This window comes from Rhinopithecus bieti, unplaced genomic scaffold (assembly GCF_001698545.2).
Source record: "Rhinopithecus bieti isolate Rb0 unplaced genomic scaffold, ASM169854v2 scaffold_6151, whole genome shotgun sequence".
Lineage (NCBI taxonomy): Eukaryota > Metazoa > Chordata > Mammalia > Primates > Cercopithecidae > Rhinopithecus > Rhinopithecus bieti.
In genome coordinates, this window is record NW_016805238.1 from 1 (window position 1) to 12,099 (window position 12,099).

Sequence of the window (12,099 nt, forward strand, 5' to 3'; positions counted from 1 at the left end):
GGGGTTAGCATTAGGAGAAATGGTTAATGTAGATGAGGGGTTGATGGGTGCAGCAAACCACCATGGCATGTGTAACAAACCTGCACGTTCTGCACCTGTACCACAGAACGTAAAAAAAAAAAAAATCTGTTTTCTGGGATACTTTCCACAAAACTTGAACTTCATAACTGAACAATGGCTACTGTACTCCTATGCAACTACTGAGTACCTCCCTTGTTGGGGTGAGATCCTGAAAGCCTGTTATTGTCATTGTCTAGAGCTGTTGCTCTCTCGCTCTCAATCAATCTTCCCTATCAGACTATCATTCCATTTCAATGTTCCTTCTTGTTCATGGGAAGATGATCTTAGGCCTCTGGCCATTGTGACTTTTCATACAACCCTTGGTTTGCCTCCATTATGCAATGAGAAAATAGGTTTTCTTTTAACACTGGGCAAGCATCTGGAGTACCAGACACCTGTCTGCAGAAAAGCAACAGCAGTATGAGGTCTCCTAATCTCACATAGCATGTTTAAGGCAGGTAAATATATCCCATTTATCTTAAAGTCTCATCACCTAGCATGGTGCCTACAATTTAGTGCTTTAAAAAGGGAAGGAAGAAGGAGAAAGGGAGAGAAGGAGGAGGAGAGAGAGAGAGCACAAAAACACACTATATTAACAGGTGCATCATAAGCTCAGAGTGGCAGAATAAATGCACACAGACACTACTTGGGTAAACCAAATAAAATTTCTTATCTCAAAGGTACAGGGCTGGGAGTGGTCATTCAGGCTTGTAATTCCAGGACTTTGGGAGGCCAAGGCAGGAGGATCACTTGAGTCCAGGAGTTTGAGACTAGCCTGGGCAACATATGGGGGCCAGCTTTAAGGGGTGTCACCTGGGGAAATTTGACCATCAAAAACATGATAGTAACAGGATATAGCCATTAAATAAATAGGAAAACATGAGTCCATCTGACAAAAATAGATATGAAACCGGCCGAATAATCCCATAGACAGTTGTTTTTGGATAAACATAGAATAGAAATTGACCCTTCTGCTGTTAAAGAATGAAACCTGTATTTGTTTTATCCTAGTTCCTTCCTCAGGAAAGGACTTTCAGACCTCTCAAAAAAAAGTACTGAAGAACTGAAACTCACTAGATTACAGCACCTGATGCCTCCTTGCCCCCTCCCTAGTTCTTATTTTCTTACACATTGTTACATTTCTTCCCTGCTATCTAAACCCCTAGTTTTAGTCAACAGGGAGATGGACTTGAGACTGAGTTTGCATTCTCTCAGCTGCAGCACCGGATTAAAGTCTTCTTTGGCAATATCTGTCATCTCAGTGATTAGCTTTCTGTGCAGCAAGCAGCAGGATCTAGACTGAAACCCTGGTGTTTGAGTAATAAAGCTATAGAGAGAGACTTTGGTGATGAATGAACTTATATGGATTCAAAGTACCTCTCCATCAAATGCGTATTAAGTACAAAGGAAAATGAGTAGTGTTACTGTGAAGAAGCCCTGCAGACACCACATTAATGAAGTGGTCAAAGTGAGCAACCTCAGTTATTAGACAAAATGAAATGCTAGAGTGCAATCACAACATCATATCACTTTTGTGATATTCCTGCCAAAAAATTATAACTTGAATCTAATGAAGATGAAATATCAGGAAAATCCAACCGGATGGATATCATGCCTCGAATCTTCAAAAGTGTAAAGGTCATGAAAGTCAAGACAAGACGGAGGACTGTCACAGGCTGGAAAAGACTAAGGAGACATGGCAACAAAATACTATGCAAGAGTCTGAACTAGATCTATTTGCTGTAAAGGACATTATTGGAATAATTGTCAAAACCTGTGGGGTCTGTGGATTAAATATAATACATTAATATTGACTTTCTGCCTTTCATTATTATGTTGTGGTTATGTGAGAAAATGCCCTTGTTTGTAGGAAATAAACACTGAAGTATTCAGAAGCACTGCAGCATTATTGACAAGTTTCTGTCAAATATCTCAGCGGGGTATTCTTTTACCATACCTGCAATATTTTGTAAGTTTGAAATGTTTCTATATTAACAATTATTTTAAAATGATATGGGACATCCATTATACATTAAATCTTAAAAGAAGGACATGAAATTGTGCAAACCTGAAGAGCTAAACTTTCTTAAAAAGACATATGTATCCCCAAAATGTACATCAAAATATAGTCATTGACTATAATTGAATTATGTGCAAAGTTTTCTTTACGTTTTATTTTTCAAATTTTCTTAAAAAAGCATGCATTATTATTAGTGATTGTCTTTTCCTTTCATAGAATTTAATATTATTCTGTCACTTTGATGTTCTGCAATTTTCTGTTATGGCTACAAAATAATTTGTTTTCATTAATTTTTTTTAAAACTGTGCACTCCTTTAATGAGACCTTATAGCTTTCTTTAAAATGAAAAATTTTCCACCATTTTACCTTGAAGTGGTTCCTTTTCTCAATTACATCCAAGCTAATTTTCAGATGCTCTTATTAGACATTTTTAATCCTCTTTATCTTTCTTTCCTTATAATTTCTCTTCTATATTCATGGTTCATTTACTTAGCTTTGTTTCCACATTATTAATTCTCTCTTCAACTATTTCTAGTCTGCCATTTCATGAGTACCTTTTTTTTTTTCTTTTAACTTCAACGACTTCATGGTTTTTCATTTCTTGAATTTCTACTTGGTCTTTGTCAAATCCACCTTTCCTTTTCCCATAATTTTCCCTTCTTACCTAATGATTTATATTTCTTTACTTATCTCTTTGAATATTATAAATATACTTATTTGAAAATCTTTCTTATTGTATTACCTACAATTACTAGAGTCTAAAGTTTAATATTTCTTGCATCTCTCTTACACAGAATTCATTTGTAATTGTTTATTTGCAAGCATGATTCACCATACTTCCTTGTGATGCCATTTTCATTGTAGAGTCTTATCTTTCCCAGGCCTAGCTTCCTTCCGAAAACAGTGCTTTCTCCCCATAGGCGCCTGGCCCAGAGTGCTTGGATTCCTGCCCTATACTTTGAGAGCCGCTTCTGGCCTCTGCCATGACTCCACCACTGAGCACTGTACAGCTCACACCTGGGATTCCCATGACCTTTAATCAACATATCCGAAGCTCTCAGCTACTCTTCTCTGGATCCTACAGTAGAACAAGAGTCTCACAGCCAATTCCTGGCACCATCTTCTCCCTGCCATAAGAGAGCATTTATACCTTCTCCTGAACGTCTTCTTGGGTGCTGAGTTTTCCTGCATGCCTGCTTGTGCTTCCTTTCTTGCCTGAAAACTACACATAGGAAGGTGGAAGAGCCAGAGTCAGGTGTGGCCCCCTCCCACTCTGCCAATGCCTCTACAGCAAGCCCCCTTACCTCTGCGGCATCAGGCATGGAGCTCATGGCTGCAGCTGTCTGGTCAGTTATCTATCTAAGCACTGCCCTTCATCCTGTATACCAGGCCACCTTCATTTTGCTCTCTTGGCTCCAATTTACTTGAAGTTAAAAACTTTGTGTCAAAGGCACTAGGCTAAGCACTTTATATACTTCCCCTCAGTCACTGTTCACAGTTCTAGAAGGTCGAGATTATTATACCCATTTTGCAGATAAGGAAAATAAGACTTAGAAAGGTGAAGCCCCTCAAGAGAGGTCACACAGCCCAAAAGTGTGAAAGCTTGAATTCCAATCCAGGCCAGTGACTGGTCCTTCACTGTTCTCTCTGCCCACATGGCCTTCTCCTTTGAAACATAAGCCAGGCCCATCTCCCTCTCTAGAAAATGGGAAGTAAATCTCTAGCTTTCTTCTAAACTACTCTGCTGAGCATTTCAGGCAATGACTTCTCAAATTTCTTTCAGCCACCAGGAATATGCAATTTTTATTAAATTAGCAAATGGCCCACAGAATAAAGACTGCGTTAAAGTAGATCACAATGGGGCTTCAGCTTTTCCTAATGAAGTTTCACGTGTCCCTTCCTGAAGAAGCCAGTGTCAGGGTAAGAGGTGGCCAGATTCACTCGCATTCTCCCCAGGAAGAGCCACTTAATACCATCAAATCTCAGACCTGTCAGAGAGTTTGTCTGAGCACTGTTTCCTGGAAGGGTAATTTTAAAGTTCTATTTACATTAAAATAACCTCCATCTCAACTCTCAAGGCCACTTTCTATTGCAATTGACCAGGGAGGTAGAGATGCATTCCAACAGAAAGAAATCAGAATGAATTTGGCTGACGCTTAATCTCCTACTTTTACCCTTTCCCATAAGGGAGAAAAAAACACAAAACTGCTTTTTAAATTCTGTCAGGGCCAAGTTTGAATATGTGCGCTGTCATCTCAGTCTCATGTACATGAACTAAGAATCCTGGAAGACACATCTCAGATCCTCTGTGCCCACCATCCTCCTAGCATAAAGATAAACACATTTAAACTGAGTAGTATTAACTGGATGCTAGAACCATCTCACACATTAAAAACATAAAACCCCCACGCTCAAACACTTCTCACTGCTCCTCCTCGTCCAATTTCCTAGTTTCGCTGCATATTTTACCACTTAGACTTGAATAAAGGCATGTATTACTTTTTCAACTCTACCTCTGTCTTTGGTCCGTGAGAAAGTTCAGAACAGGTCCATGTGTGACCAGAAGTCACCCATCAATGGTCCCACTCACTGGAGCCAGGCTGAATCTCACGCAGGTCCTCAGATGTGTTAGGCTTTCTCTTGCCTGCGGTCTTCATCTCTGCAACCCCTCTGCCTAAAGCAGGACTTCCTGCCTTCCTCCCCCTAATTTTAATAGGCTCGTTAGCTAATGCCTACCCACCATGCAAATTTCAACTCAGGAAGCCCTTCCGGAGCCTCCTCTCCGCTCCAGGGTAGGTCAATTGTGTTCCCATACCACCTGTGCTTCCCACCCTGCTGGCACCGTGAGGACACAGCACGTAAGCCTACAGCCTCTAGGATGGCTGCTTTGGGTTCAACAAATACAAATTCTCTTCTATCTGATTCTCTGGTGGGAAAAGTGGCCTTGGATGAAACCATGCTCTGCAGGACAGTCACAAATGGGGCTTACAAAGGATCGAAAGGAGGTGAGTCCCTCATCCAGGTCTAAGACTACATTATGGAAAACTTGCTGCGTGTCTTAAGCATGTGCTAATGCTTACGACAGTACTTATTAAATCATCAAACAGTTATAGAGGGTAGGTGTGGTTATGCCCTTTCTAGATGGGAAAACTGAGGGTCAGACAGGTTAGGAAGCTATCCCCAGACGTCAGCAGTGGAGCTGGGTTCAAACCCAGGACTGACTCCGAACTCACACACTCCTCACATGCTGTCTCTGAGCGAGTATCCATTAGTCCAGAAGTTTCCCACCACTCTGGTCAACCCAACTACTCTTGCACAGAGTCCCTTACACAGTTCCCTTTTTGGAATGTGTTTGTTATATTATTTAAGATATGCCATTCTGCTAGAGAAAATCAGAAATACAAAGAAGAATAAATGAAACAAGTATAGAAGCAAATAACTTATGAGACAGAATTAAGCTTATGAGGCAGAATTCATTAGATAGGTTAAGTGTATATAAACATAGGGCGACATGTTAGCATAGATTAAATAGAGCATGTGTCTGCTGAGCTTAGAAAGAGATGGAAAGACCAAGAGGTAGCAAATATTTGAGACTCACCAAATATACATAAGGCACAGGAGTTTCCAAATAGTCATAATATATTCAATATACACGAGGCACTCAATATTTATGAGAACTGAAATCAGCCATCCATTGCTGACACCCATTCCAGCCCCGCAAGTCCTCTGCCAAATGAAATCCAGAGCTGCTGGCAGGGTAAAGGATGAATTACCACCATGGGCCAGGTGTGACTGCCCCTGAATCTCCCAATAGAACAAGTTCACTGTGTTGGCCCAGGCAGTTTTCATCTGCCAAGCTCCTTGTTCAACCTCAACTCTGATCTTGTAACCTAACCATCAGCAGGAAGACTCATGTAGCAAAGAGTTGAGGCTCTGCATTGCCCACTAAACTTTCTCTCTCTGAGTCCACACGGCAGCTCGTGGTCCTTCTCTTACTACTATCAATTAGTTGGAGTTAGCATCTGAAATGACATCTATTTGCTATCCCAGAATCTAAATTGTTGGTTCTCACCTCTGGCTGTAAATCAGAATCATTGAAGAGATTTTTAGAAAATACAGGTGTCTGAACTCTACCCATATGGATTCTGATTTCATTGTTCTGGGATAAGAATGAAGCATTGATAAAGTCTAAGAGCTCTCCAGGTGATTCTAATGTGTAGGCAGGATTGAAGGCAGCTGGATGAGATGATCACTATAGGGGCCTAATAGGAACCAGCTGATCACGATAGAGGCCTAATAGGGACCAGCTGATCACTATAGAGGCCTAATAGGGACCAGCTGTTGACATGAAGATGGAAGAAATGATTGGGCCGGTTGAGCCAATCTCTGGTGGCAAGAATATTAGATGGAGTTCTGCATATTCCAGGGTGCAGGAAGCGTGGCCATTTTTCCCTGTTTGCACCCTCTCCTATGTCCATTAACTACCCACCTCACTCTTCTGGCTTCAAACTGTGTGTTTTAAGTTAATATACTAAACTATGTGATTCAAGCGTCTTAACTTGGTCCTTGAGCCTTTCGGTTACATGAGCTTTGTGATAGCTGGTCTTGGAGTTAGCACTGTATGAAGATAATTTCCCATAGGATACCTTTGGGCAATTCTTTTCCCCTCAGAGGATGTCCTCGACACCAGATTTAGGAAAGAGAGTAACAGATTTGGAGTCAAGTCTCCTGCATTTCAGAATTATCTCAGCTACTAACCTCTTCAAGCTTTCATTGGCTCTAGATCTGTCAAATGAGAATGCTAATCCTTCACTCACAGGATTGTTGTCAAGGTTAAATAATGACAGAGGTAAAAATGTTTTGCAAAACCATTGTCACTTGTATGACTTTTGTTGTGACACGCAGACATAATATTTTTCTTAATTTATATCTCAGCATTGAAAGAAATCCTAATTCCAGTCTTTTGGCGACAGGCTTACTCTGACTTGGAAAAATGAGAGTCCCAAGGATTTAGCAGGACTGGGGATGTGCCGCAGGTCCTCATTCCCCAGGGAGGCCACAGAGATGCAGTTCACGGCATTGGCACCATTGGGAAGAATGCCCACTCAAATCAAGGTACAGACTATTTCCATCTCTCTGGAAACTCCCTGAAGAGACTCCCATTCCCAGCCAACACTCCACCCACCCAGATAACACTATGTTGACTTGAATCAGCACATATTCATTTAGCCTCTTCTTGAATTCAACATCAGTGGGACTAGAAAGGATCCCACTCTTTTCTCCAGACTTCCTTGCTCATGGCTCAGCCAGGCAGGACCAGAATGGACTCAGAGGCTGCAACATAGCTGAGCTGCAGTGGCTGAGACAACTGCTCGAACCCCAGCTGTGATCAATAATTAATTGCAAGGATGATGTGCAGACATGAATCCCGGTGCCCTTCATCAGGCCGGGCAGCCTCAGGCAGTGGACCCAGTGCAACCTGTTCATAATTTTAACACATTTCACATGCACAGTTTGTTTCACCTCTCAAATAAATTAATTATGGAGACTTTAAAGGATTTTCAGAAGGAATCTCATTACTAACTGCACATTCTGCCCTCCCAATCAATAGTCTTTTCATTTTATGTAGCAAGTGGAAGAGAAAAGGGGATTAAAAAAATTTCTTCCATTTCATCATATCCAGCCTTGGCATTTAATAAGTTCTCTGAAACATGCTCAAACTCTCAATTCCCACTGTGTGATACTGGGCAAATTAATTAACCTCTCTGAGCATCACCCTTAGAATACCTCCACCTTCAATGTCCATCACCCTTGTTGTCCACATGAGAAACTCCTATTCATTCTACAAAATCCTACTGCATACATAAAAGGCAGAATTTTGACAGGGTGATATCACACTTTAGAGTCAGACGGTCCTCCTAGATTCAAATGTTGCTTCAACTTACTAGCTAAGGTGACTATAGTCAAGTTTCTTAATCCTCAGTCTCCTCATCTACAAAATGGTATCAATATACATGAGTCACATGTAGTTATGAGGAATAAGTGATAGAATGCATGGAAAGCCACTTAACACAGGCAGGGCTGGACATATAATATGTGCTCAATACCTATTGGTTATTATTATTATTCATTTATTCTTCAACTATGTAACACAGACACCATGCTTAGGTAGAAGCCTTCCATGACCCATTACCCCAATCCAAACCACCTCTCTTGACTGCATTACCTCTCTGCTTTGTGCTCCTTCTAATAACATTTGGGTCACATTCTGTTTTATATTTAGTGGAGTGGACTGTCTCCCTCTGTAAATGCTGAGCTTGGAGCAGGCAGGTAGCAGTCTCATTTGGTTTTGCATTCACAGAGCTTAGTAGGGTATGTGGCCCACAGCAGACACTCATGTTGGTTGAAGAGCTGGCATTTAAAGCCTCAGAATACAGGCTGGTGCAAGGTGCTACAGGAGCATGGAAGAAAAAGAGCCTAGTATATATCAGGGAGTCACGCAAAAGTGCTAGAGAAGGTGTCATCTAAGCCAGATCTTGAAGGATGAGTTGGAATTAGCCAAGATACAGAAGGGGAACTGCACAGCTGGAGAGGTCCCTGAAAAATGCTGCCACAGGTCCTGAGTCCTGGCTCTCAGTGCCTGGGAGAGCAAAGCTGCAGAAGAGGCCTCCAACATGCAGGTGCCTGTAGTCACAGCACCTAGGGGTGCCCCTGGCAGCAGACACTCCATGAGCCTTCAGACTAGAGATGAAGGTGGGAGCCAGATCTTAGGGAATCTTGGTGTAAGCTAAGGAGCAATGAGGTTACAGATGCTCCTCAACTTACAGTGGGATTACATCTCAATAAACTCATCACCAAGTGAAAATACCCAACATTATAGTTTAACCTAGCCTACCTAAAACATGCTTAGAACACTTACAGTAGCCTACAGTTGGGCAGAATCATGAAACACAAAGCCTATTTTTATAATAGATTATTGGATAGCTCATATAATTGACTAACTGCTACACTGAAAGGGAAAAACAGAATGATTGTATGGGTACTCCAAGTATGGTTTCTGCTGAATGTGTATTGCTTTCACACCATTATAAAGACAAAAAAATTAAGTTAAACCATCACAAGTCGGGGACCATCTATATTTTGTGGGGGACAAAGGTGTTCCTGGAGAAACACATTCAGACTTGTATCTTAAAACAAATCCCTCAGGAAACTAGTAGACTATGGCCTGTAGGGGAGGTGTTGAGGCTGGAGACTGCAGGAACAGTGAGGGTGGCCCCTGCCTGCTCTGCCCATTGTCATATCTCCCAATGACTGGCATGTGGCAGATGTGCAGTAAGTATCTATGGAATGACAAAGGAAGGCATATCTAAGAGCCTGGCCTGTAGATCACTTAGGAGAAGTCCCTGTCACTGAGAAGCAATAAGAACCTGGACCAGGGCTGTCCAAAAGAACTTTCTGTGATAATGGAAATAAATGATCTGTGTCTGAGCCAATTAATGTGGTAGCCACTAGCCACATGTGGTTACTGAGCTCTTGAAATGGGACTAGTGCCACTGAGGGACTGAATTTAATTTAATTTATAGCAATGCCCCGCTTCTCTGATATGAATTTTCTGTATTAGTTCATTTTTATACTGCTTTAAAGAACTACCTGAGACTGGGAAATCTATGAAGAAAAGAGGTTTCATTGACTCAGTTCCACAGGCTGTCCAAGAAGCATGGCTGGGGAGGGGTCAGGAAACTTACAATCATGGCAGAAGGTGAAGGGGAAGGCGGCACGTCTTACATGACCAGAGCAGGAGGAAGAGAGAGCAAAGAGGGAAGTGCTACACGCTTTTAAACAACCAGATCTCATGAGAACTCACAATCATGAGAACAACAAGGGGGAGGTATACCCCCATAATCCAATCACCTCCCACCAGGCCCCTCCTTCAACATTGAGGATTAAATTTAAGTATTGATTTCCCCCTCTTGGAATGGGTCTATTTACCCAATACCTGTACCCCATTGTATCTCAAAAGTAATTAACTTGTTTTTTATTTTACAGGCTCAGAGGCAGAAGGGACTTGCCTTGTCTCAGATGAGACTTTGGACTTGGACTTTTGAGTTAAGGCTGGAATGAGTTAAGACTTTGTGGGACTGTAGAGAAGGCATAATTGTGTTTTAAAATGTGAGAAAGACATGAGATTTGGAAAGGGCCAGAGGCAAAATGATACGGTTTGGCTCTGTGTCCCTACCCAAATCTCATGTCAATTGTAATTCCTAGTGTTGAGAAAGAGACCTGGTGGGAGGTGATTGGATCATGGAGGCAGATTTCCCCCTTGCTGTTCTTACGATAGTGAGTAAATTCTCACGAGATCTGATTGTTTAAAATGTGTAGCACCTCCCCCTTCACTCTGGCCTTCCACCATGTGAAGAAGGTGCTTGCTTCCCCTTCACTTTCTGCTTTGATTGTAAGTTTCCTGAGGGCCCCCCAACGATGCTTCCTGTACAGCCTGCAGAATTGTGAGTCATTTACAGCTCTTTTCTTTATAAATTACCCAGTCTTGGGTAGTTCTTTTATTTATTTATTTATTTTTTTTGAGATGGAGTCTCACTCTGTCACCACACTGGAGTGCAGTGGTGCGATCTTGGCTCACACCAACCTCCACCTCCCAGGTTCAAGCAATTCTCCTGCCTCAGCCTCCTGAGTAGCTGGGATTACAGGCACATGCCACTACGCCCACCTAATTTTTTTGTATTTTTAGTAGAGACGGGGTTTCACCATGTTGGCCAGGCTGGTTTCGAACTCATTACCTCAAGTGATCTGCTCATCTCAGCCTCCCAAAGTGCTAGGATTACAGGTGTGAGCCACCGTGCCCGGCCAGTTCTTTATAGCAGTGTGAAAGCAAACTAATACACTAACCATTCATCATTTTATTTTAACGATCTTTGTAGACTTATCTAAATACTTTTATGTACCATTCTTGTGCACCAAAAGTAATATATATGTAAAATAAATTATTTACGGTATTAATTAAAATGCTTTAAATCTGTGTTAAACTCTGCTAAATCCTTTTTTGACTCAGACTGGGTAATGTCTATTTTTTCTTTTCCCATATGATATCATACTCTGTGCCATCAGATGCAGTGATAATATAGCATTTCTTGAAAGAGTGCTGCACTACCGTCTCTGAAGGTATTATTTGGAACCACTGACACCCATCCTGCAAATCTTGGTGCTGAAACTACCTTTACCAAGAGGTATCAACGGAAAGTTATCAAACACAAACCTGCATTTATATTCATTCCTTGAAAGACCTTGGAATAAAGACCAAGTCCACAGCTTTATGAGCAATGACAACTACATCTCAACAGCCATTTGGCTGACATCTATTGTAACATTCTATTGACTGTGAGACATATCCTGAAGTTAAAATACGAAAAATTGCTCTCAGAGCCAGTGAAATTTAGTATGTGCCAGGCGCTTTCATTCACATTCAACTGATATCCATTATACTTCTGTGATGAAACAGACACTACATTAGGCACCAAATTACATCAAGAAATAGGCTGTAGAAGGCCCTGAAGTCAAGAGACTATAGTATCTTATAACCCTCACAAGAACCCTGCAAAGATGACAGAGATACCCCCACTGATTTTTACTGATTTTTTACCACATTTCACTATAATCCCCATTGTACAAACAATTCTAAGTACAATTTTGCTTTGTAGGTTTTATAATTTAGTGGTGGAGCTTAGATAGCAAACCTGGTATTCCTTACTTTTAAACATACATGAAACCCACTAAAAAAGTAAAAGTAACAGTAACACAATCCAGAACTGAACTGAACAGAGATTTAGCTGTTTCTACGTAAAGGTTTTTACCAATTCTTTTAAAAATGAATTGCAGATAAATATCAAAGGCCCACTGTATCACATCTCTTGCATGAAAGTATGCTTATACTAGCTGTATCCAGTTATTCCAATGTGAGTATAGACATTCTCAACTGAACAATTTTATAGTCACCAAAGGACGCC